Here is a 24,631-nt window from a genome sequence, read left to right as displayed (position 1 = left end):
GGACACCGTTCATTTGCCCACCGTTCGTTTGGACACCGTTCATTTGTACACAGAAACATGCGCACTGTTTGTTTGAATATGTAACAGATGGAGAGAAATAAAAATCATTTTGGGAAAATATAATCAGTATTCTTATAACACTTTATACTGGTAAATCTATGTAAAATATGAAATCGTGAAAAGGAGATACATTTGAAGGTTATAATATCCGTCAAAATAAAATATATTCATACTTATATATCTCTGATACTGATGTCATTAATTTTATATTGCTTTTAGCACTTTGTTTAGCCTTTCGCATATTTGGATGTCATGCATGGATACAGTGGGTTCCGCCCCCCCCCTGCGGGGGGGCTCCACTTCCGGAAGATATAACCTAACCCAAACCTATTTCTTATTTAAAACAAAAATTTGGTGTGGATTACGTCGTATAACTTAAATCAAATTTTGGTGTCCAAACGAACGGTGTCCAAACGAACGGTGTCCAAACGAACGGTGGGCAAATGAACGGTGTCCAAACGAACGGTGGGCAAATGAACGGTGTCCAAACGAACAGTGGGCAAATGAACGGTGTCCAAACGAACGGTGGGCAAATAACGGTGTCCAAACGAACGGTGTCCAAATGAACGGTGCGCATCTTTCTGTGTCCAAACGAACGGTGTCCAAATGAACAGTGTCCAAGTGAGCGGTGTCCAAGTAAACAATGCGTATTTTCTTATGTGTCCAAAAGCTACTGTATCCAAAATTACTGTGTCCAAATGCACTGTGTCCAATTGAACCGTGTGCAAAATCTCGTGTCCATTTGTAACGTGTCCATTTGCACCGTGTCCAATTATATTGTGTCCAAGTGCACCACTCCCGTACCTTTTCACTTTCTGCTCTGTGATATGCCCAACTTCTGCCTCGTGCATTAAAAATTGACATATGTCATGTTGTTATTTTATCATAATACTCAATCCAAAGTTGGTTACATCACAGAGCCTAAAATGAAAAGGTAGACATCGTCCACGATTCAAGTTGGTAAAACTCGTATAATATGTAAAATATCTACACTACGCAAAACAATTAAAGCTTTAAAACTTGCAAATTTTGCCAATTTTTAAGAAACCATCTTAGCTTAGAAAAATCGTAGGTTAAGAATCCTTGCCGCTTTTTAACGAGTGAAGCCTCAACTTTAAGACAGGTAGGGTTGAATTATTCGCCTCATCGAACTGTTTTATTTGCAAGGGCCAAAATCAAATCGTGAAAATATTCTGGAAATTTCATGACTTTGTAGCCGTCTATGGAAAGAGCAGGGATGGGGCCAAGAATGCCACCATATGGCCTTTAAAATGGGAAACTTCCCATTAAAATAGCTCAAAGAACATTGCTCTACCGTACTTAGGAGCCGAGTTATCAGGTTTCAAAAGCATCACTGCATTTTGTAAGACTTTTGGTAATACCGCCGGCATTCGCGTTATTCAATGTGCACCACGCGGAGGTTGCTCGGTAGGATTTTGCACATAATGTATATGGTGAGTGAGTGTGTGTGTGCGTGTGTGTGTTGTGTGTGTGCACTCGCGCGCCCATTATGTTTAAAATAAAGTTAGGTCGTCGCCCCTTTGTTCACATTATTTAGTTTATCCCTCATGACGATGCATCTACTAATTTCAACTTGAGGGATTTCCTGCCAAATTTACTGGAAGATTCTTTCCAGTTCGGCTAACGTTGTTGGCTGTCTTGGACGATCTTTCAACTGACGACTCATCAAATCCCAAATGTGCTCTATAGGATTCAAGTCCGGGCTCATCGCTGGGTGATCGAGGACAGGAATGTCGTGGTTTTGCAAAAATTCCCTTGTCAGCGCAGTGATATGAGGACGAGCATTATCATGCATTAGGATAAATCGATTTCCAATTTTTTTCCGGAATGGTAAAACTTCTGGACGGAGAATCTCAGTGTACTACTGTCATGGTTGAAGGAGGTAACACCATTAAATTTGTGCGTTGCGTTATGGTGATTCCTGCCCAAACCATCACCGAGCCCCCATTAGAAACTCGAACTGGTGCGACACATCTACGGTCGAATCTTTCGTCGATGCCAGACACGAATTCGTCTATCATTGGAGAAAAGACAAAAACGGGACTCATCTGTGAAAAGGACTCGACTCCACTGCCTCTGAATCCAGTCGACGTGAGCTCGTGCGTATTCGACAAACTTGTCGATGAATAGCCGTCAACATTGGCATACGCGATCTGTTTTGTTATCTCAGGCCAGCTTCTCTCAGGCGATTTCGGATAGTCTGATCGTTTACGGGCTGATTTGGAAACAAATGGGTTGTGATGTAATGAGCACTCGCTATACGTTTCTTCACAGCCATGTTGACAATGTTACGTTTCTCCCGAATGGATGTTACATGCCTACGATCCTAGCCTTCTCTTCGTTGATAGAGCCGAGTCTCTTGGTAGCGCGCTTAAGCACGGGCTACGACGGATCGACTTACACCAAATCTGTTCGCAACATATCACTGAGATCTATCATCTTGCAATGAAGCGATTACTTGAGCCACTTGATTGTTGCTGAGATGTCCCATTTTGCGAGAAATTTTGCTACAAAGTTTAAGTAACAGTAAACTTTTTTACTAGCAAATCTGTATCACATTAGCTTGCAGACTTTAGCACAGTTTACCACAAAATGAGACATCTCAGCAAAAATCAAGTGGCTCAGGTAATCGTTTTATTGCAAGGTGGTAGATCTCAGCGATATGTTGCGAACAGATTTGGTGTAAATCGATCCGTCGTAACCCGTGCTTGCGCGCGCTACCAAGAGACTGGGCTCTATCAACGAAGAGAAGGCCAGAGTCGTAGGCGTGTAACATCCATTCAAGAGGACCGTAACATTGTCAATATGGCTGTGAGAGAACGTATAGCAAATGCTCATTACAGCAAAGCCCATTAGTTTCCAAATTAGCCCGTAAGCGATCAGACAATCCAAAATCCTGAGAGAAACTGGCCTGAAATCACGAAACAGATCGCGTGTGCCAATGTTGACGGTTATTAATCGACGAGTTCGTTTGGAATACGCACGAGCTCATGTCGATTGGATTCAGAGGCAATGGAATCGAGTCCTTTTCACAGATGAGTCCCGCTTTTGTCTTTCCTCCCATGATAGAAGAATTCGTGTCTGGCGTCGACGTGGAAAAAGATTCGACAGTAGATGCGTTGCACCAGTTCGAACTTCTAATGGGGGCTCGGTGATGGTTTGGGCATGAATCATCATAACCCAACGCACAAATTTAGTGGTGCTACCTCCTCCAAGCATGACAGTAGTAGGATATATTAATGAGATTCTCCGTCCAGAGGTTTTGCCATTCCGGGAAAGAATTGGAAATCGATTTATCCTAATGCATGATAATGCTCGTTTTCATACCGCTGCGCGGTAACAAGAGAATTTTTGCAAGACCACGACATCACTGTTCTCGATCACCCAGCGGTGAGCCCGAACTTGAATCCCATAGAATTCTCTTATTCGTTTGCAATATATGTATTTCCATACAATATAACAGAATAAATGTAAATGGTAGAATAAATATAATTGGAATAGTAATAGAATATTTATATTATACTAGAATATATTATAATAAAATAAATAAAATTTATCTTTCATTCTTTTATGTAAGAGAAAGAACTTGATAATAAAATAACAAATATATAAAAACTTAACAATAATTACATTTTTAAATAAAAAAACGGGGATCATAACTTATAAGGTATATTTAATACGTGTTATAAATGACTGACATATTAAATTCAATATAATTACGCAGTTTTTAAGGAATATATAAATTAATAGAACAATAAATTTTTAGATAGGAACAGTTATGTTTATAGCTGAGCGAAAATATTATTAAAAAATACAAAATAAAATAAGTAAAATATAATAAAATATAGAAATATAAAATATAATAATAAAATAAAAATATAAAATATAAAATATAATAAATACAAAAATGCTTAAGATGCAAATTGCGTATGTACATGTATGTATTTAAATCTTAAAAGTTCTTAAGACTAGAATAACAAATAATAAGTAAATTTTAAAAAGTTTTTAATATTAAACATTTTGATCTTCAACTGGACTCTGTTTAGTAAAAACGAATTGAAAAAACAAAAAAAGATTTTTATTAAAACTGTTGTTAACAGCCAGCATAAATTAAAAACAAAAATACAAAACTTTCTATTAATAATCGATTATGGTATTATTATAAGATGATATTATTGTTGCGTTTGTTTTTCATTGTCGCATAAGTGCAATATCAAAAAAAAAGAAATAAGCTTTTGTTGTAGGATTTTGGAAAACTGAAAGCAAATTATTTGCAGCACGAACGTTCTCAGATATTTGTTCCATCAAAAAATTGCCTAATACATCTCACATTTCTAAAATTCTTTGAATGCATTTGTAACGTGTTAACCAACGTGTTTCTGAATATTTTAAAATATTCAAAGATTTATTTTTGAAGCACATCTGCAAATTTCGGAAAATAGCAGTTCTGTTTGGATTGCTGTTAATAAATTGTAGAAATGCTTTTAATAATTTTTTCACTTAGCTATAAACATAAACTATGTCTATTTAAAAATTTATTGTTCTATTAATTTATATATTCCTTAAAAGCTGCGTAATTATATTGAATCTAACATGTCAGTCATATATAATACGTATTAAATATACCTTATAAGTTATAATCCTCGTTTTTTTATTTAAAAATGTAATTATTGTTAAGTTTATATATATTTATTATTTTATTATCAAGTAATTTCTCTTACATAAAAGAATGGAAGATAAATTTTATTTATTCTATTATAATATATTCTAGTATAATATAAATATTCTATTAATATTCCAATTATATTTATTTTACCATTTGTATTTATTCTGTTATATTGCATGGAAATGCATATATTGCAAGCAAATAGGAAAATTCAACGGCCGAGCATGTGCGAGCGCCGAACATTTTCGGTTAATGTTATTTGTAGCCTGCCCCACGTATGAAACTACACATACACGCTATAATGTAGCGGCTATGTCTATGTTAGTAAGTCCCGTGGTAAGTCGTGGGAACTCTCATTTCCCATGAACTAGCAGCTCTAGGACACCTTGTATACTAGGTATACAAATATGAAACCGGAATTTGCCCATACATGGCCCTAGCTGTCAATGTAGTTACCGTCAAACCGCGTTTGACACCATCGCATGGGCGCATTGGCACCATTTTCTTGTTTTGACATCTGATAAAGATTTTCAACTCACAACAATACAAGTTTCATACAACAGCATAGTTTTTAATAGCGTTGAACAGGTCGAATTTTGTGCCTGGAAACTACGATTTGCGGACAGCACTGATTTTCTGTTACCATTTGAAGAAAACTGCTGCAAAATCGCATCGAATGCTTGTCGAAGCTTACGGTGAGCATGCTCTTGGTAAATCATAGTGCTTTGAGTGGTTTAAAAAATTCAAAAGTGGCGATTTTGACGTGAGAAACGAAGAACATGGAAGACCACCGAAAAAGTTTGAAGACAGCGAATTGCTGCTAAAACCTGGCGAAACCGTTAATACTGAACGCTACCGACAACAAATGATCGATTTGAATCAAGCTTTGCGTGAAAAACGACCAGAATATCAAAAAAGGCAATACAAAGTGATTTTGCTTCATGATAATGTACCATCACACACAGCAAAACCGGTCAAGGAAACGATTGAGGCGTTTAGTTGGGAAATACTTTCGCATGCGGCTTACTCACCAGACTTGGCTCCATCCGATTACTACTTATTTGCATCGATGGGACACGCACTTGCTGAGCAGCACTTCACTTCTTACGAAAATGTATGAAAATGGCTCAATGACTGGTTTGCCTCAAAGGAGCAACAGTTTTTTTGGCGTGGCATCCACAAATTGTCAGAGAGATGGGAAAAATGTATAGCCAGCAATGGGCAATACTTCGAATAAAATATTTTTTATCATTTTCATACAATAAACGTGTATTTTCTATACAAAAAATCCAGTTTCATATTTATATACCTGGTATACAGGGTGTTTCAGAACAACCTTCCGTCCGTAAAATGATGTATTCCTGATACAATTCTAAGACGATTTTTCCTTTACCAAAATTTGAATTGAAGCGTAATTTTTGAGTTACAAGCAAAAATAATTAGCAAATCACGCGTCGGGTACAGAAGGCAGGCAGGAGCGGCGCTGCGCACTGCAGCTGACCGCCCAATTACCACCGCATGAGTCGCTAACTATTTTATCTTATAACATAAAATTATGCTTTAAATAAAATTTTGATAAAGTAGAAAATATCTTAGAATAATATCAGGAATACGTGTTAAAATAACGTCACTTTAGCAAAAATTATTCTGGATCGCCGGCCGTCGGATGCTGCAATCAGCTGATTGCTATACGCGATGTGTGTATGGCAGAGTATGTGTGCAAAAGAAAGAAACAGACGGAGAGAGAGAGAGAGAGAGAGAAAGAGAGAGAGAGGAAGAGGGAGAGGAAGGGAAGGAGGGAGAGACGTTTATACACACGCACGCACGTACGCATACACTTTCTTTCTCACTCTCTTTCTCTCTTTTAAACAACACTCATACACTCTCTCATTTGGTCACTCATTCACGCATTCACTCACTCACCTGCTCACTCACAGCGTAGCGAATCTTCATACTATGTATTGTCGTTAACTGTCGTTATTTAGCGATGGATCGCGGAGACTGCGCGACCACATTGTTACGTTGCCTAGCGATGCGAGAAACGCGACATGTACCATGCAAGTTGCCACATGCGTGTGGCGCGTGATTGACGCGAGATAATATCTTCGCATTACGTGAGTGTTATTAGTGTCATGAGTGTTGTGTAAAAGAGAGAAAGAGAACGAGAAAAAAGTGTATGCGTACGTGCGTGCGTGTGTATAAACGTCTCTCCCTCCTTCTCTTTCTCTCTTTCTCTCTCTTTTTTTCTTTTACGCACACACTCCGCCATACACACATTGCGTGTAGCAATCAGCTGATTGCAGCGTCCGACGAGCGGCGATCCGGAACAACTTTTGCTAAAGTGACGTTATATTAAGAAACACATATTTCTGACGTAATTCTAAGACATTTTCTTCTTTATCAAAATTTTATTTAAAGCATAATTTTATGTTATAAGATGAAATAGTTAGCGACTCATTCGGTGGTAATTGGACGGTCAGCTGCAGCGCGTCGCGCCGCTCTTGCCTGCCTTCTGTACGTGACGCGTGATTTGCTAACTATTTTTGCTTATAACTCAATAATTACGCTTTAATTCAAATTTTAGTAAAGGAAAATTCGTCTTAGAATTGTATCAGGAATACATCATTTTATGGACGGAAAGTTGTTCTGAAACACTCTGTATATATTTCTTTATAATTAATTTGAATTATTTAATACTTATGTACATATAGCTCTTTAAAAAAAAAAGATTATTATAAAATAATAACAAAAATAAGCTCAGAGTACTAATGATATTAGATAAGGAAATTGGTAAATAAGACCCGAGGTGCGGCAATTAGAGCATAAACTTTTTTATTATTTAATTTTATTAACAAATATATATTGTTGCGTTCCTGCGGGTCGTCTATGACCGTTATTCTTGAATCTGCTGTACCCATCTCCGGAAGAACGTTGCTAAGGGTTGTTGTTAAACAACGGCGTTCATCTGGAGAGAGATCGGCCATTTTGGAGTCTCGCGACGGACGCCATTCCTGGCGAACGTATTCGAGATTACGGTAACCGTTATTGTTCTGTGTTCCTTGTATAATAGTGTTCTGTGTTGTTATATTAAAGTTCCTTTCGTTCTTTCAAAGGAGTGTTAATTATTTACTTGCGGTACGCGAGTGTCGGTTGTATCACGCGGATTCGAGTTATATCGATTTCGATCCGCGGACGCAACATTTTGGGAGCTCGTCCGGGATACAACGGACGATTTTCTGGAGAATTGTGTGTTCTTTCGTCTATAAAAATGGAACAAGAAAATTCGCCGACGGCAGGAGTTACGACGAGAAAGAGGAGTCGTCTAACTTCAACGGCGGCTACGACATCGGGACCATCATTGGAAGCGATTACACTTCAGTCAGCGATGCGGGAAATTCGTGAGCTTCGCGAGGAGCAATTGCGGATGCGAGCAGAATTTGAATCGTAATTGTGTGAGCGGGGTAGTGAGCTTTGCCGAATAGAAGAGATTTTCCGACAACGGCAAACACAGCTAAGTCCGTCAAACAATAGAGATTCGGTAGCTCGAAGCTAAAATTCTTTCTGAAAAAAAAAAAAAAAAATGAACTTGATTATAAATTGAAACTCAATAGTTAAATAATGATAATTATAAAAGAATTATATGTGTAAAGGTTCCAGTAATGTTAAAACGGAATGGGGAAAAGGCTAAGGAACCAGCACAGAAAATCAAGTGCGAATTTAGTTTATTACGATATAAAATCTAGCGAACGTTTCGATCCATTTTTGGATCCTCTTCAGCGCAAAAAAATATATAAAAAAATATACACACGTTACAATTGTTTACAAATCAATTAATGCAATTAACGCTATAAAGTTGTGCGGTACAAATGCAGAGCATGTCGAAGTCACGTTTAAAATTAAACTATACATGTCATCTGTAGACTGTGTTCTTCAATGTTCGTAGTAAAGAAGTAAATACGGCAGCATAAAGCCTCCGTCAGTAAAGACAACCATTTCTTTAACGTATGCCATGGCAGAGAACATGCATATCTGAATAATTACAAAATTATTAGAGACCGAACCTACAAAGAACAATTAAAGAACTCACAAAGAGATGGATTCTTATTCCTCATTGTCACCAGATATTGCTTGTTATATGTCACAAATTAAAACGTAAATCACATGCTCAATATGTACGAGTGCGAACGGTAATGATAGATTTAAAGAGCAAAACGAAAACACATGAATATAATGTCTGTGATGTGTCTTTATTGTATATAAATATAGGAACCGAAGGTCATAATTTCGGGAGCATGTCTATCGTATTGACATACGCCTCATGCAGGCAATCCGTATCAGTTTGTAGATTTAAACTATTATTTTGTCTTTTTATAAAAACCACTTCAGATATCAAACGTTTATTATAATATGGTTCACTATCCAATATTTTAACATCGTTCCACTTAAACTCATGATCAAATTGTAATCTGTGGTCAGTAATAACAGAATGAACAGAAGTATTACGTCGAATGTGATTACGATGTTCGTTGATTCTCGTTTTTAATTGTCTGCTCGTTTGACCGACATACGATGTATCACAATTATCACATTCGATTTTATAAACCACATTATTACATAATGGTTTGGGAACATGATCTTTGTGTACTTTGATGAAACGATGTAGTTTGTTTAGGCTAACGTACGAAAGTCTGACGTCCAAATCTCTAATTATACTCTTGAATCGCTCAGAGATTGATGGGACATATGGAATTGTAAAAAATTTTTTTCTCTCACTAGTGTCATCCTTCTTATCAGAGAAATTATGACTATGTTTATTGTAATTACTAAATAAATACTTGAATCTATCTCGAAGAGTCATAAATATAAAATCTAATGGGTAGTTATTGTCCAATAAAATGTTAATGATAAAATTTAAATTTTTTTGATGACAACTAGGATGGAAGAGCAAAAAAGCCCTGTCGACCAGGCCTATAATACTACCTCTTTTTTGGCACAAAGGATGCTGTGAAAGAAAGTTAAGGTACCTGCCAGAAAATGTAGGTTTGTGAAACCAATCAAAATTCAAACGGTTATTTTTTAGAATTATAGTGACGTCCAAGAAATCAAGCTAGATTTAACAATAAATTCGACCCTTTACTTTTGAAATCCAAAAATAACAAAAATATTATTAAGAGGATGCCGGATTACCGACAGAACGCGAATATTCTTTATTTTGCAAAATCTTTTTGTTGATTATAGATATCAACAAATCCTTTTCCACAATTAAGGTACACATAATAACGAAGTGCGGAGTTTAACATTTCATATGAAAAGTTAAAAAAAATGAGAAAATTACAGTTTTGTTATCGGCTTCTGCGTCAACATTTACTTAATATAACAAATGTGTAATCTACACGTGCCTAATCAGTAAACTCCGCACTCGGCATTTCATCAAAGAGTATAAGTGAACTTAGAGAAGTGAGTTTAGAAGCTTTATAAAAAAGATTTTCCAAAATAAAATTTTCGTGCATATGTGTGTGTGCGAGATGGAGGCTCAAGAGTAAAACAGAGCAGTAGATTAGTTGCGTGATGTCGCGATAGACGGAGCTGTAATCTTACACGACAAGGACAGACATAATCGTACTACCTTTGTCTCTTTCATGCGTGTAGAGTAATATACATGTACGCACTAACATTATTGCAGTATCTTTTTTCTCTCGATCATACACTTGATACGCTCTGTCTCTTTCTAATCGCTCGCTCGCTATGTACTACGTATCGCTTAGCTTCATGCTCCTCGCATATTCACTTACGCGTTCACTCGCGCTTCTCTCTCTCTCTCTCTCTCTCTCTCTCTCTCTCTCTTTCCTTCTGCTCGTTCATTATTGTATAGTGTATTCTTTTATTCTCATTATTATATTCTTTTATTTGCTCAATTTTTATTCTTTCTATTCTCGTCTCCCTACATGAAAATAAATAAATTTATTTATTTATGTTTATTTGATACATCATAAATGAGATACACAAATTATTTTCTTTTTCTATTTAACTATAGTTAAATACAACACATGTACATACAAAAATACACATAATTAAATACTTTTTCTATTTATGATATATACAATATCTCATTTATGTTGTATAAAATAAAGACGAATAAATTAATGTATTATTATGTAGGAAGACGAGAATATAGAAAGAATAAAAGTCGAAGAAATAAAAGAATATAATAATGGGGATGAAAGAATACAATAAAGAACGAGGAGCAAGCGAGATGACAAACATCAAAGAGTTCCGAAGTCTCGTTCGCGAGGCTCTCTTTATCTATAATATCTCGGGTTACATATCGTTCGTAAAATTTCTGTTTTTCGTATTTTATCGATATCAAAATAATTCTAATAGATTAATGAGATTCTTACGATTAAAATAATACTAAACATGACATAAATCGGATAATTTTTAATCAATTATGTTATTAAAATTATGATTACTTATTTCATTTAAAATAATCGGATTTATATCGTATTTGGTGTCATTTTAATCGCAAAAATGTAATTAATCCATTACAATTATTTTCAGATATATAAAATGCGAAATACAAAAGTTTTATTTTCTATAATAAGATGACATATATACGTGAAAAATTACAGATAAAAGGAGTCACGCGAGCGAGGCTTCGGAACTCTTCCATGTTTGTCATCTCACTTACTCCTTCATTCTTTCTCGCTCTCGCTTTTGTCGACTCTTCAGCGTCGGGGATCTTTACTTATCTACAAAATATAAACATCTTCTAAATAAAAAATGAAACTTGTATTTTCCATTTCATCTGTATAAAAATAATTATAATGGATTAATGAGATTCTTGCGATTAAAATGACACGAAACATGACATAAATCGGATTATTTTTAATCAATTATGTTATTAAAATTATGATTACTTATTTCATTTAAAATTATCCGATTTATGTCATATTTGGTGTTATTTTAATTGCAAGAATCTCATTAATCCATTATAATTATTTTTATACTAATAAAATACAATATGAAAGTTTCAGTTTTTATTTTATAAGATGTTTATATAAGGAAAGATCCCCGCGCGATGCTGGAGAGTCGACAAAAGCAATAGCGAGAAAGAATGAAGGAGCAAGCGAGACGACAAATATCGAAGAGTTCCGAAGTCTCGCTCGTGAGGCTCCCTTTATCTATAATCTTTCACGTTAGATTAATATATATAAATTATTATAAAATTTATATATATATACAGGGTGTCCGGCGTCAATCGCATCACCGGTCGTGTGCAGGTAGAGCAGATGAAATCGAGAAGAAAAGTCCTTTACCTTTTTTTTCTATAACACTTAATAAAAGAGTTATTATTGAGTAAAGTATGGCCAATCAGCGCCGACCTTTAGCCGGGCGCACGTCAGTGAGCCGCGCGCTGTGAATGTGCAGCGGCGTACACTATTAAGCGCGCGGTTCACCGACATGCGCCCGGCTAAAGATCGGCGCTGATTGGCCAGACTTTACTCAATAATAACTCTTTTATTAAGTATTATATAAAAAATTGGTACAGGACTTTTCTTCTCGGTTTCACCTGCTCTACCTGCACATGACCGGTGTTGCGGTTGACACCGGACACCCTGTATATATATGTCATGTTACTATAGAAAATCAAATGTCTGTATTTCGCATTTTATATATCCGAAAATAATTTAAATGCATTAATTACATTATTGTGATTAAAATGACACGTCGTAAAATAATAATAATGTTTTTATGTATCGAATTAATTTTAATCAATATGAAAATAACTTTTTATTCGGTTACAGAATATTCGTTTATAAAGATGCGCATTTGTTTTTATTATTACGCGATATTTGTAGCATGCATGTATCTAAGTATGTATGTACGTATCGGGGAATAAGGCGACTGTACTATTCACACGCACACAGCCAGGCACATGCGATAATATCAGTGCGCGGCAGTACTCAGTCTCAGTCTCAGTCCCGCGTTTGTGTACATACGCGTAACGAGAGATAACCGCAAAAGTGTGCTCAACCGTTATAACGCGTTATAACGCGTCGAATTTAAAAAACGAGTGTTGTGTTTGTGTAGTCATAGTGTGTTCATATAATAGGGCGAAAATGTAATGAGAAACGCTTGCCTCGCTTTGTCCGCAGACTTTCTTTAAAAAGAATAAGGGTCAAAAGGTTAGTATATTTATATACCATAATTCTAGAAGGAATTGTTTTAATGTATACTATATACTAATATGTCGCTAGATATAATTGAATTTTTTTTCCGTGCAGTTTACACAAAAATATAAGTATGATAATGTAATATTATATAAAAATGTAATATTTCAAGTTTCTTTTTTTATTTTTTGATTATATCTTTAAAGCAATTCCTAAATAGAAAACAACATAAAGACCTTTGTATAAAAAAATTGTAACATAAAATTAATCTTTAAATAGAATTTAGAATTACTACAATACATGAACATACACATTATATGTATATGATGCACATAGTATTTAGTACTCATATAGTATTTTTGTTATAAAGAAATAGACAGACATGGGCAAAAAAAAGAAAGAGAGAGAGAGAGAATAGGAATGAGTAAGCGAAGGAATGGCTGTACAACGATATATCGATTAATAATTCACATCAGTCGCTAAATATTAGTGAGCATAAAGTATTGCTACGGAGAAAGATCCAACTATTTCCTTTTTTTTCTTACTTTTGGCACTTGTATAGACACTTGCTCACTTACACTCATATCCTCTTCCTCTTTGCCATTCTTCTCTGTCCGTCTCTTTCTGATCCGAGCATACTATGTGTGTTATATATTATCTATATGCGATCTTTTTGTGAACTGGTTGTAAATATTTCATACCAGATGCGGTTTGCATGTGCGCTCTAAATATTGCCGAAATATTTGATCCCAGAAGCGATCTTTTCGTGAACTGGTTGTAAATATTTCATACCAGATGCGGTTTGCATGTGCGCTCTAAATATTGCCGAAATATTTGATCCCAGAAGCGATCTTTTCGTGAACTGGTTGTAAATATGTCATACCAGATGCGGTTTGCATGTGCGCTCTAAATATTGCCGAAATATTTGATCCCAGAAGCGATCTTTTCGTGAACTGGTTGTAAATATTTCATACTAGATGCGGTTTGCATGTGCGCTCTAAATATTGCCGAAATATTTGATCCCAGAAGCGATCTTTTCGTGAACTGGTTGTAAATATTTCATACCAGATGCGGTTTGCATGTGCGCTCTAAATATTGCCGAAATATTTGATCCCAGAAGCGATCTTTTCGTGAATTGGTTGTAAATATTTCATACCAGATGCGGTTTGCAGGAGCGTTCTGGTTAAAAATATGTCCCAGAGGCGAATTACGTGTGCTGGGTATTGTAAAAAATATCCCAGAGGCGATTTACGTGTGCTGGTTATTGTAAAAAATATCCCAGAGGCGATTTACGTGTGCTGGGTACTGTAAAAAATATCCCAGAGGCGATTTACGTGTGCTGGGTATTGTAAAAAATATCCCAGAGGCGATTTACGTGTGCTGGTTATTGTAAAAAATATCCCAGAGGCGATTTACGTGTGCTGGGTATTGTAAAAAATATCTCAGAGGCGATTTACGTGTGCTGGTTATTGTAAAAAATATCCCAGAGGCGATTTACGTGTGCTGGGTATTGTAAAAAATATCCCAGAGGCGATTTACGTGTGCTGGTTATTGTAAAAAATATCCCAGAGGCGATTTACGTGTGCTGGTTATTGTAAAAAGTATTCCAGAGGCAATTTACGTGTGCTGATTATTGTAAAAAATATTCCAGAGGCGATTTACGTGTGCTGGTTATTGTAAAAAATATTCCAGAGGCGATTTACGTGTGCTGGTTATTGTAAAAAGTATTCCAGAGGCAATTTACGTGTGCTGGTTATTGTAAAAAATATTCCAGAGGCGATTTACGTGTGCTGGTTATTGTAAAAAGTATTCCAGAGGCAATTTACGTGTGCTGGTTGCTTTACAATATTTTGAATCGGATGCGATTTAATAGTTATATAAGATTAGCAATATAACCGTTATTATATATTATAATACATATATATGTATTGTGCCATTGTATGTATGTATGTATGTATATATATATATAAAAGGCACACATATATATATATATATATATATATATATATAGAACAACATACATGCACACACACACACAGATACATGGCCAAATATTATTCCTCTTGGAAGGATATATGGAAAGGCACACACACACGCACATATATATATATATAAGTCCATATAAGTAATGTGTGCAATTGTGTTCAAATATGCAATAAAGGCAGACACGTGTCTATGTTATACTGTTATCTATACGCCTAGATACGCTTAAATATGCGTGCGAGGCAATAGAGCAGTAGAAATACACGATGTTGTCCGATTTCATCATATTGAACACAATTCTCTTTCAAATATGCATAAAACAGAAATATTATCGGTAACAGCGGAACTAAAATTATTGATATTATCGATAATTTCGGTCGGTATTATCGATAATTTTAGTTACGCTTAGATGAGGGCGCTAACCCGTCGGAGTTCGGCCGTCGCTCCGGCATCCTCTTAAACCTATAGAATACTCGGTTGTTGTTCCAATTTGTGGTTCTCAAGCTTCTAAATTCTCCTTTAAATCTACAAACATCCTTGGGAATAATCTGATAGAGAAATTTGAGATTAAGATTGACCCGAACGCTTTTAATACTGGACAGTCTATTTTTGATGTTAAGAGGATGCCAGATTACCGACAGAATGCGAATATTAGTAGGAATGCAAAATCTTTTTGTTGATTATAGATATCAACAAATCCTTTTCCACAATTAAGGTACACATAATAACGGAGTGCGGAGTTTAACATTTCAAATGAAAAGTTAAAAAAAATGAGAAAGTTACAGTTTTGTTATCGGCTTCTGCCGTCAACATTTACTTAATATAACAAATTTGTAATCTGTACGTGCCTAATCAGTAAACCCCACACTCGGCATTTCATCAAAGAGTATAAGTGAACTTAGAGAAGTGAATTTAGAAGCTTTATAAAAAAGATTTTACGATGCAACACTTTCGTGCATATGTGTGTGTGGGAGATCGAGGCTCAAGAGTAAAACAGAGCAGTAGATTAGTTGCGTGATGTCGCGATAGACGGAGCTGCAATCTTACATGACAAGGACAGTCATAATCGTACTATCTTTGTCTCTTTCATGCGTGTAGAGTAATATACATGTACGCACTAACATTATTGCAGTATCTTTTTTCTCTCGATCATACGCTCTGTCTCTTTCTAATCGCTCGCTCGCTATGTACTACATATCGCTTAGCTTCATGCTCCTCGCATATTCACTTACGCGTTCATTCGCGCTTCTCTCTCTCTCTCTCTCTCTCTCTCTCTCTCTCTCTCTCTTTCTTTCTTTCTGCTCGTTCATTATTGTATTCTTTTATTCCCATTATTATATTCTTTTATTTGCTTAATTTTTATTCTTTCTATTCTCGTCTCCCTACATGAAAATAAATAAATTTATTTATTTATGTTTATTTGATACATCATAAATGAGATACACAAGTTATTTTCTTTTTCTATTTAATTATAGTTAAATACAACACATGTACATACAAAAATACACATAATTAAATACTTTTTTTATTTATGACATACACAATATCTCATTTATGTTGTATAAAATAAAGACGAATAAATTAATGTATTATTCTCGGATTTAGTTGCACATTTCGGCCCGATTCCGTGGCTCACGCCTATTGCCCCCCACTCACCGTTCGTGCGTTAGCGACGAGACGCCAGATACGCGTAACTAAGGAGCGCGACGCTTTGTCTCAGGAGCGTTCATATGTAAGAATGCCCAAATATAATAAATAAGACAATATCTTTTTAAATGCACTGCGAAAATTATCAAAATTCTAAAAGTTTTCTTCAATATTTTATATTTCATTGATATAAAATATTGAAGAAAAACTTTTAATTATAGAGAAGTATTGTTTTATTATTATATTTGGGCATTCTTATATACGGACGCTCCTGAGACAAAGCGTCGCGGTCCTTAGTTACGCATATCTGGCGACTCGTCGCTAACGTACGAGCGGTGAGTGGGGGGCAATAGGCGTGAGCCACGGAATCGGGCCGAAATGTGCAACTAAATCCGAGCACTGTATTATTATGTAGGAAGACGAGAATAGAAAGAATAAAAGTCGAAGAAATAAAAAAATATAATAATGGGAATGAGAAAGAATACAATAAAGAAGAGGAGCAAGCGAGACGACAAACATTAAAGTTCCGAAGTCTCGCTCGCGAGGCTCTCTTTATCTATAATATTGTATCTCAAGTCACATATCGTTCGTAAAATTTCTGTTTTTCGTATTTTATCGATATCAAAATAATTCTAATAGATTAATGAGATTCTTGCGATTAAAATAATACTAAACATGACATAAATCGGATAATTTTTAATCAATTATGTTATTAAAATTATGATTACTTATTTCATTTAAAATTATCTGATTTGTCATATTTGGTATTATTTTAATCGCAAGAATCTCAATAATCCATTATAATTATTTTTATACTAATAAAATACAATATGAAAGTTTCAGTTTTTATTTTATAAGATATGTTTATACATAGTAGGTAAGGAAAGATCCCCGCGCGATGCTGGAGAGTCGACAAAAGCGAAAGCGAGAAAGAATGAAGGAGCAAGCGAGATGACAAATATCGAAGAGTTCGGAAGTCTCGCTTGCTCGGCTCCCTTTATCTATAATCTTTCACGTTAGATTAATATATATAAATTATTATAAAATTTATATATATATATACAGGGTGTCCGGCATCAATCGCATCACCGGTCGTGTGCAGGTAGAGCAGATGAAATCGAGAAGAAAAGTCCTTTACCTTTTTTTTCTATAACACTTAATAAAAGAGTTATTATTGAGTAAAGTCTGGCCAATCAGCGCCGACCTTTAGCCGGGCGCACGTCAGTAAGCCGCGCGCTGTGAAGTGTGCAGCGGCGCACACTATCAGGCGTGCGGTTCACCGACGTGCGCCCGGCTAAAGATCGGCGCTGATTGGCCAGACTTTACTCAATAATAACTCTTTTATTAAGTGTTATATAAAAAATTGGTACAGGACTTCTCGGTTTCACCTGCTCTACCTGCACATGACCGGTGATGCGGTTGACGCCGGACACCCTGTATATATATGTCATGTTACTATAGAAAATCAAATGTCTGTATTTCGCATTTTATATATCCGAAAATAATTTAAATGCATTAATTACATTATTGTGATTAAAATGACATGTCGTAAAATATTAATAAATAATGTTTTTATGTATCGAATTAATTTTAATCAATATGAAAATAACTTTTTATTCGGTTACAGAATATTCGTTTATAAAGATGCGCATTTGTTTTTATTATTACACGATATTTGTAGCATGCATGTATCTAAGTATGTATGTACGTATCGGGGAATAAGTCGACTGTGTACTATTCACACGCACACAGCCAGGCACATGCGATAATATCAGTGAGCGGCAGTACTCAGTCTCAGTCTCAGTCGCGCGTGTTGTGTACATACGCGTAACGAAAGATAACCGCAAAAGTGTGCTCAACCGTTATAACGCGTTATAACGCGTCGAATTTAAAAAACGAGTGTTGTGTTTGTGTAGTTATAGTGTGTTTATATAATGGGGCGAAAATGTAATGAGAAACGCTTGCCTCGCTTTGCCCGCAGACTTTCTTTAAAAAGAATAAGGGTCAAAAGGTTAGTATATTTATATACCATAATTCTAGAAGGAATTGTTTTAATGTATACTATATACTAATATGTCGCTAGATATAATTGAATTTTTTTTCCGTGCAGTTTACACAAAAATATAAGTATGATAATATAATATAAAAATGTTATATAAAAATGTAATATTTCAAGTTTCTTTTTTTATTTTTTGATTATATCTTTAAAGCAATTCCTAAATAGAAAACAACATAAAGACATTTGTATAAAAAAATTGTGACATAAAATTAATCTTTAAATAGAATTTAGAATTACTACAATACATGAACATACACATTATATGTACCAGGTACCATATATGATGCACATAGTATTTAGTACTCATATAGTATTTTTGTTATAAAGAAATGGACAGACATGGGCAAAAGAGAGAGAGAGAGAGAGAGAGAGAGAGAGAGAGAGAGAGAGAGAGAGAGAGAGAGAGAGAGAGAGAGAGAATAGAAATGAGTAAGCGAGGGAATGGCTGTACAACGATATATCGATTAATAATTCACATCAATCGCTAAACATTAGTGAGCATAAAGTATTGCTACGGAGAAAGATCCAACTATTTCTTTTTTTTTTCTTACTTTTGGCACTTGTATAGACACTTGCTCACTTACACTCATATCCTCTTTCTCTTTGCCCATTCTGATTGGTTAATACAATATAAAAATATATATTTAATTAAAGGATAAAAAAAATAAAATCAAAATCAATATGTATAAGTAAATAAGTGTATATGTCAATAACGGTCAGAAGTATAAAATTGGTCGCTCGCATACGTGTTAGATTAAGATCAGGAGTTAAAACTTTCTAAGATTTATTGTCGGAACGGGTTGATGATTTAAAAAAATAAGACATTCTTCGGAAAGTTTTGATTTAAATAAGAAACAAGACAAAAAGAAGGAAAAGAAATATTATTCAATTAAACTTACTAAATAGTAATTCAATTAAAAATATTAATCAATTAAACTTACTAAATAGTAATTCAGAGGTGGAGGGGTGGTGAATTTGTACGGTGTTTTGCTTTGCGTTTAATGTCGACAGCCCGATGCTCGATTTGTGGTTGACCTGGAGATGATCCCAAGTGAGGACAGTAGTGGCACTAGTGCCTAACTCGTGAAGTACAGAGTAAGACTGCGTGAAGTTGAAGACGGGAAATAAGTGTCTAAATGTCTCTTCGAGTCCCCTTTTTATAATTCTCTTTTTGGGATGTATTCTAATTCCAAGAGCGAGAATCTTCCAAAAACTTCAATGAATTGGAATTGCGTAGAAGTGGGGATTCTTCATCTTAACGAATTAAAAATTGTGCTAGTGTCCTTATTAAGCGGGGAGTCTTTTCTACTTTTTGAATTTTTACCCGTGGTGATCGTTGATTGGTAATCTCGATATCAGTTCAAGTCTCTTGAACATTAGATTTCCCTTGCGCACGTGATCTGATTAGACAAAGTCTTACTTCCTTATGTTTATTTTTATCAATATTAACGCAGCTGTGTTTACTGAATATTTCGTCACAGAAGTTTCGTCATTATTGATTTAGATGTGTTTGTCAGATATTTTCTTAGAAGAAATTTTATTATCTTTTCGGTATCAATTTATTGTTCCGCTGGAAAATTCTATTGCAAGGGTATCTACTGATTTTTTATTTACTTTTAGGCGACCGGCGCGGTTTCGTCATCGGTCTCTCGCGTCTTTCTCACGGTTGTTCATAGATATAGTTATTGACAGGTGACTAAATGTTTAAAGAAATGCGTGGCGCAAGATGCTCTATTTACCGAACGACTCATTTTTATCACCGATCGATTATCGTTGTCGCAACGTTGCGGAAGGAAGGAATCGTGGAGTCGCTAGGATGTAACAGGTATATAAGAAGGGAGACGGGAGAAGAGGAGAGTTAACAGGATGGTGGAGAGGATTTTGGGAATAATCGGAGAGGGGGGAATGAATGAAGGAGGTAGAAAAAAAAGGAAGGGATGTGGAAGAGAGAGAGAGAGGGAGAGAGACAGAGAGGGAGAGAGAGAGGGAGCAGAGAGAGAATGAGTGAATGAGAACAGAGAGAATAAGTGATAGAAAAAGAAAAGGAGGAGAAAATGAGAAGGAGAAAGAGGGAGTGAAGGGGGGGGGGGGAGATAGAAGAGGGGAGTACAGCGGAAACGGAGGTCTATTTAGGTGATAAGAGATATAGAATGTAAGTTTAGAGAGACCTAAGGATTAGTATAAGAATTAAAATAAGAAGATGGAGGTAGAAGGAGAGAGAGAGAAAGAGAAAACAAAGTAGTGAAGCGAGATAGGGTGCGGAGAAAGACGGGGAAATAAGTTAAGCTAAATGGAAATATAAGGAAAATAAGGTTAAGACAAGATAGGTTAAGAATAATTTGGAGAAGAATTATAACCTTATAGGGAAACAATAAAGATCACATACAATACGAGTATTTGCGATTATTTATCTGAATTAGTAGTTTTTGAGACATACGAATTTAAATGCTCAATTACAGAATATCTTTAGATACTTACCTCTTTATAAATCGTACGTGCATCATTAATATTATGCATGTGCAAGAGTAACTTATGTAGCTTGTAATAGATCAGTTTTAAACTTGTATGTCTCAAAAATTATTATTTGATAAAGAAACTCGAAAATACTTACATTATTTCATTTTTTGAGAAGTTTCCTGCTGTAATACTTCGATTAGCAAATTTTGCGATATATTCTATGTGTATACATACACATATTCAGCGTATTTGAAAAAAGTATGCAAGACTTATGGTAGATACTCTCGAAGTAGAATAAAAAATTCCTAATAAACATTCAAAACTGTATCTTTTTGAAGATAGAAATTATTTTTTATATTTAAAGATCCTGTTGCTCATTCATTTCCAAGTACAGCGCGCAACTTAAAAAACAGATTTATTGGGTTAGATCTTTATTTTGATATTTACAAACAATGTTTTACTATATCTTTTTCTATTCTTACATACATAGTTCCAAATAGGTAGGGGGTTATTTCAAAAGTATGCTTCTATAAATCAATCAGTTTGTCTTTGCAGCTAATTATTATGTATCTATTTTGTGACTACATACATTTTGAGAATATTTTTTTTGTATTGTCGACTTTTTATTCTAATCAAGAAATAGTATGCATTTTCTGTACAATTGTGCCGATGGAAATACAGCAATTACCCAATATCCTTATGCAGTATCGTTCACCAATAAACGATATATTGTCGTTTAGAGAAGAATATACTAACAATAAGTTCTCTAAGTGTTCCGATAAAAAAAACTTTAGCGGATATAAATTGAAATCAAGAGGGGGGTCAAAACTAGTCCATACATCCTGTTCAATTCACTTTTCTCCTATTTAAGTGATCTCTTACATTTAATACGAAATGTGCTGGAGTTCCATCGTACATAAATTACACTTGTAATATTTGACAGAGAGGCGTCTCATACACACGCACGCACGGCCGAGTCCGTCCGGGCGATTTCTGAAAGTTGATAGATTCGTTATAAGTACCCTTAGTAATCCTAGTGTTTCTAGAATCATTTTCTTCTTGGGTCAGTTTCAATAACTGTCACCTGTAAAGAAAAATAAACCCATTAGTATTTTTTCAAATATCGGTATCAAAAACATTTTATCGTCATTTAAGTCATTTATTTTATAACTTTATATAATCTAGAAAAAAGTATAATTTCTGAAGAATAAGTGCAGTCTTTTTTTAATAAATCTGTATCTAATTGGTATTGAAAATTAACTATTATATAATACAATAGATAATGTTAGACAACATAAATGCCTCTTAAATATTTTATATCCAGAGCATCTACAGGCTGATTGAAAACAACCTTCTGTCCTTACAATGTCATATACTTGACATTATTCTAAGACGACTTTTTCTTTGCCAAAATTTTTTTCGAGGCTTAGTTTTTAAATTATAAGCCAAAATAGTTAACGAATTACGGGCCGCGTACGCGAGGCAAGCAGGGGTGACGCAACTCACCGTCCGATGCTGGTGATTACGTGAGGCGCTCGCTGCGATCAACTGTTTGCTACATACGATGGAGTGTATGTGTGAGAGAGAACGTATACGCGTATACACACACATACACACTCTCTCTCTCTCTCTCTCTCTCTCTCTCTCTGTCTTTCTCTTTTACATCTATCGCGTGCAGCAAACAGTTGATCGCACACATGCACTCTGTCTCTGTCTCTCTCTCTCTCTCTCTCTCTCTCTCTCTCTCTCTCTCTCTCACACACACACACACACACACACACACACACACACACACACACACACACACACACACACACACACACACACACACACACACACACACACACACACACTAATTCTTACCTTTTATGTAGTAATTCGTTGCCCTTATACGATTCAATAAGTAATACTTCCGTATGATAGAACGAGTAACTAGCAAACTTTTTTCACTCATAAATTGTACCACTTATCGAACTTTTACGAATTAATCTACGCACTTTATCGATAAATTGAATTTATTAACGATTATAACGGTTAATCACAATCTACCGATTACTACCGATTAATTATTAAAATATCTCGAAGAAAGAAACGCGTTATTCGATGCGGAAACTGCGCGACGACAACAAGCAAGTTATATCGGTACTAGCGTTGCCGGCTGCCGAACAACTGAATGTATCACATTACGCGTGATCGACGCGGACGCTATCATGTGTCCCGTGATCGGCTAAAGCCTCCGACATTGTAAATTCGATAGTTTCGAAAACATAAAACTATAAAATATGAAAATATAATGACGTATAATAACATCGTTTTTTTTAATAAATTCAGTTTATCGATAAAGTGCGTGGATTAATACGTAAAAGTTCGATAAGTGGTACAATTTGTGAGTGAAAAAAAGTTTGCTAGTTACTCGTTGTATCACACGGAAATATTACTTATTGAGTCGTATAAGGGCAACGAATCTCTACATACAAGGTAAGAGTCAGTGAGTGAGAAAGAGAGAATGTGTATTCGTATGAATACGCGTATACGTTCTCTCTGACACATACACCCCATGTAGCAAACAGTTAATCGCAGCGAGCGCCTCACGTAATCACCAGTATGGGACGGTGAGTTGCTCCGCTCCTGCCTGCCTTGTGTACGCGGCCCGTAATTCGTTAACTATTTTGGCTTATAATTTAAAAACTAAGCCTCGGAAAAAATTTTGGCAAAGAAAAAATCGTTTTAGAATAGTGTCAAGTATATGACATTGTAAGGACAGAAGGTTGTTTTCAATCAGCCTGTAGATGCTCTGGATATAAAATATTGAATCACCCTGTATGTAAACCGCGTCTGGTGTTAAATATTTCTTAAACGACCTGAATATATCGCTTCTGAGATAAAATATTTTGACAATATCCAGAGCGCACATGCAAACTGCATCTGATATAAAATATTTCTTAAGCAACCAGTTTACGAATATGTCGCTTCTGGGATGAAACTTTTTTTAATAACCAGAGCGCACATATAAACCGCATCTGGTGTGAAATATTTCTAAAACAATCAGCTTACAAATATATCGTCTTTAAGGTAAAACATTTTGGCAATATCCAATGCAAACCGAATCTGGTATGAAATATTTATTACAACTAGCTCACACGAATAGATCGCTTGTGGCACTAACTGCTATAAAAAAAAAAAAACATACTTATTTCTTAATTATATATATGAAAACAAGCTAATTTTATTAAAAAATTTTGATAATAATAAAGAAATTAATAAATAAAATATTAGTATAATTATTAAATTATTAAGAAAATACTCATCAATTTAAAATAATTTTGAAATGTATTTCCTGATTTAAAAGTTGAATTAATTTCATTAAGAATATATTTTAAAATTAACAAATAAAAACAAATTAAATGTATTATTTAAAAATACAAAAATCCATTTTATAATTATAATTGATTGCAAAGTTTCAAGTAGATAATTCTTTGTTGATATAGATAATTATAATGCAGAAAATAGTTTATAAAAATATTAATCTCAGACTTAAGAAAAGATATAGTTTTTAAAATTATTATT

General features: G+C 35.0%; 1 protein-coding gene across 1 annotated transcript in view; it reads left to right on the top strand.

The window, feature by feature from the left end:
• Nucleotides 1-24,631, top strand: part of Dhc62b (Dynein heavy chain at 62B) — a 962,114-nt gene that overhangs the window by 157,324 nt on the left and 780,159 nt on the right. The gene's annotated exons all lie outside the window — the stretch shown is intronic.

The sequence above is a fragment of the Polyergus mexicanus genome, unplaced genomic scaffold (assembly GCF_030449975.1).
Source record: "Polyergus mexicanus isolate NDT 795.1 unplaced genomic scaffold, iyPolMexi1.0 SCAF_10, whole genome shotgun sequence".
Classification (NCBI taxonomy): domain Eukaryota; kingdom Metazoa; phylum Arthropoda; class Insecta; order Hymenoptera; family Formicidae; genus Polyergus; species Polyergus mexicanus.
This window is presented reverse-complemented; position numbering and strand designations above follow the sequence as displayed.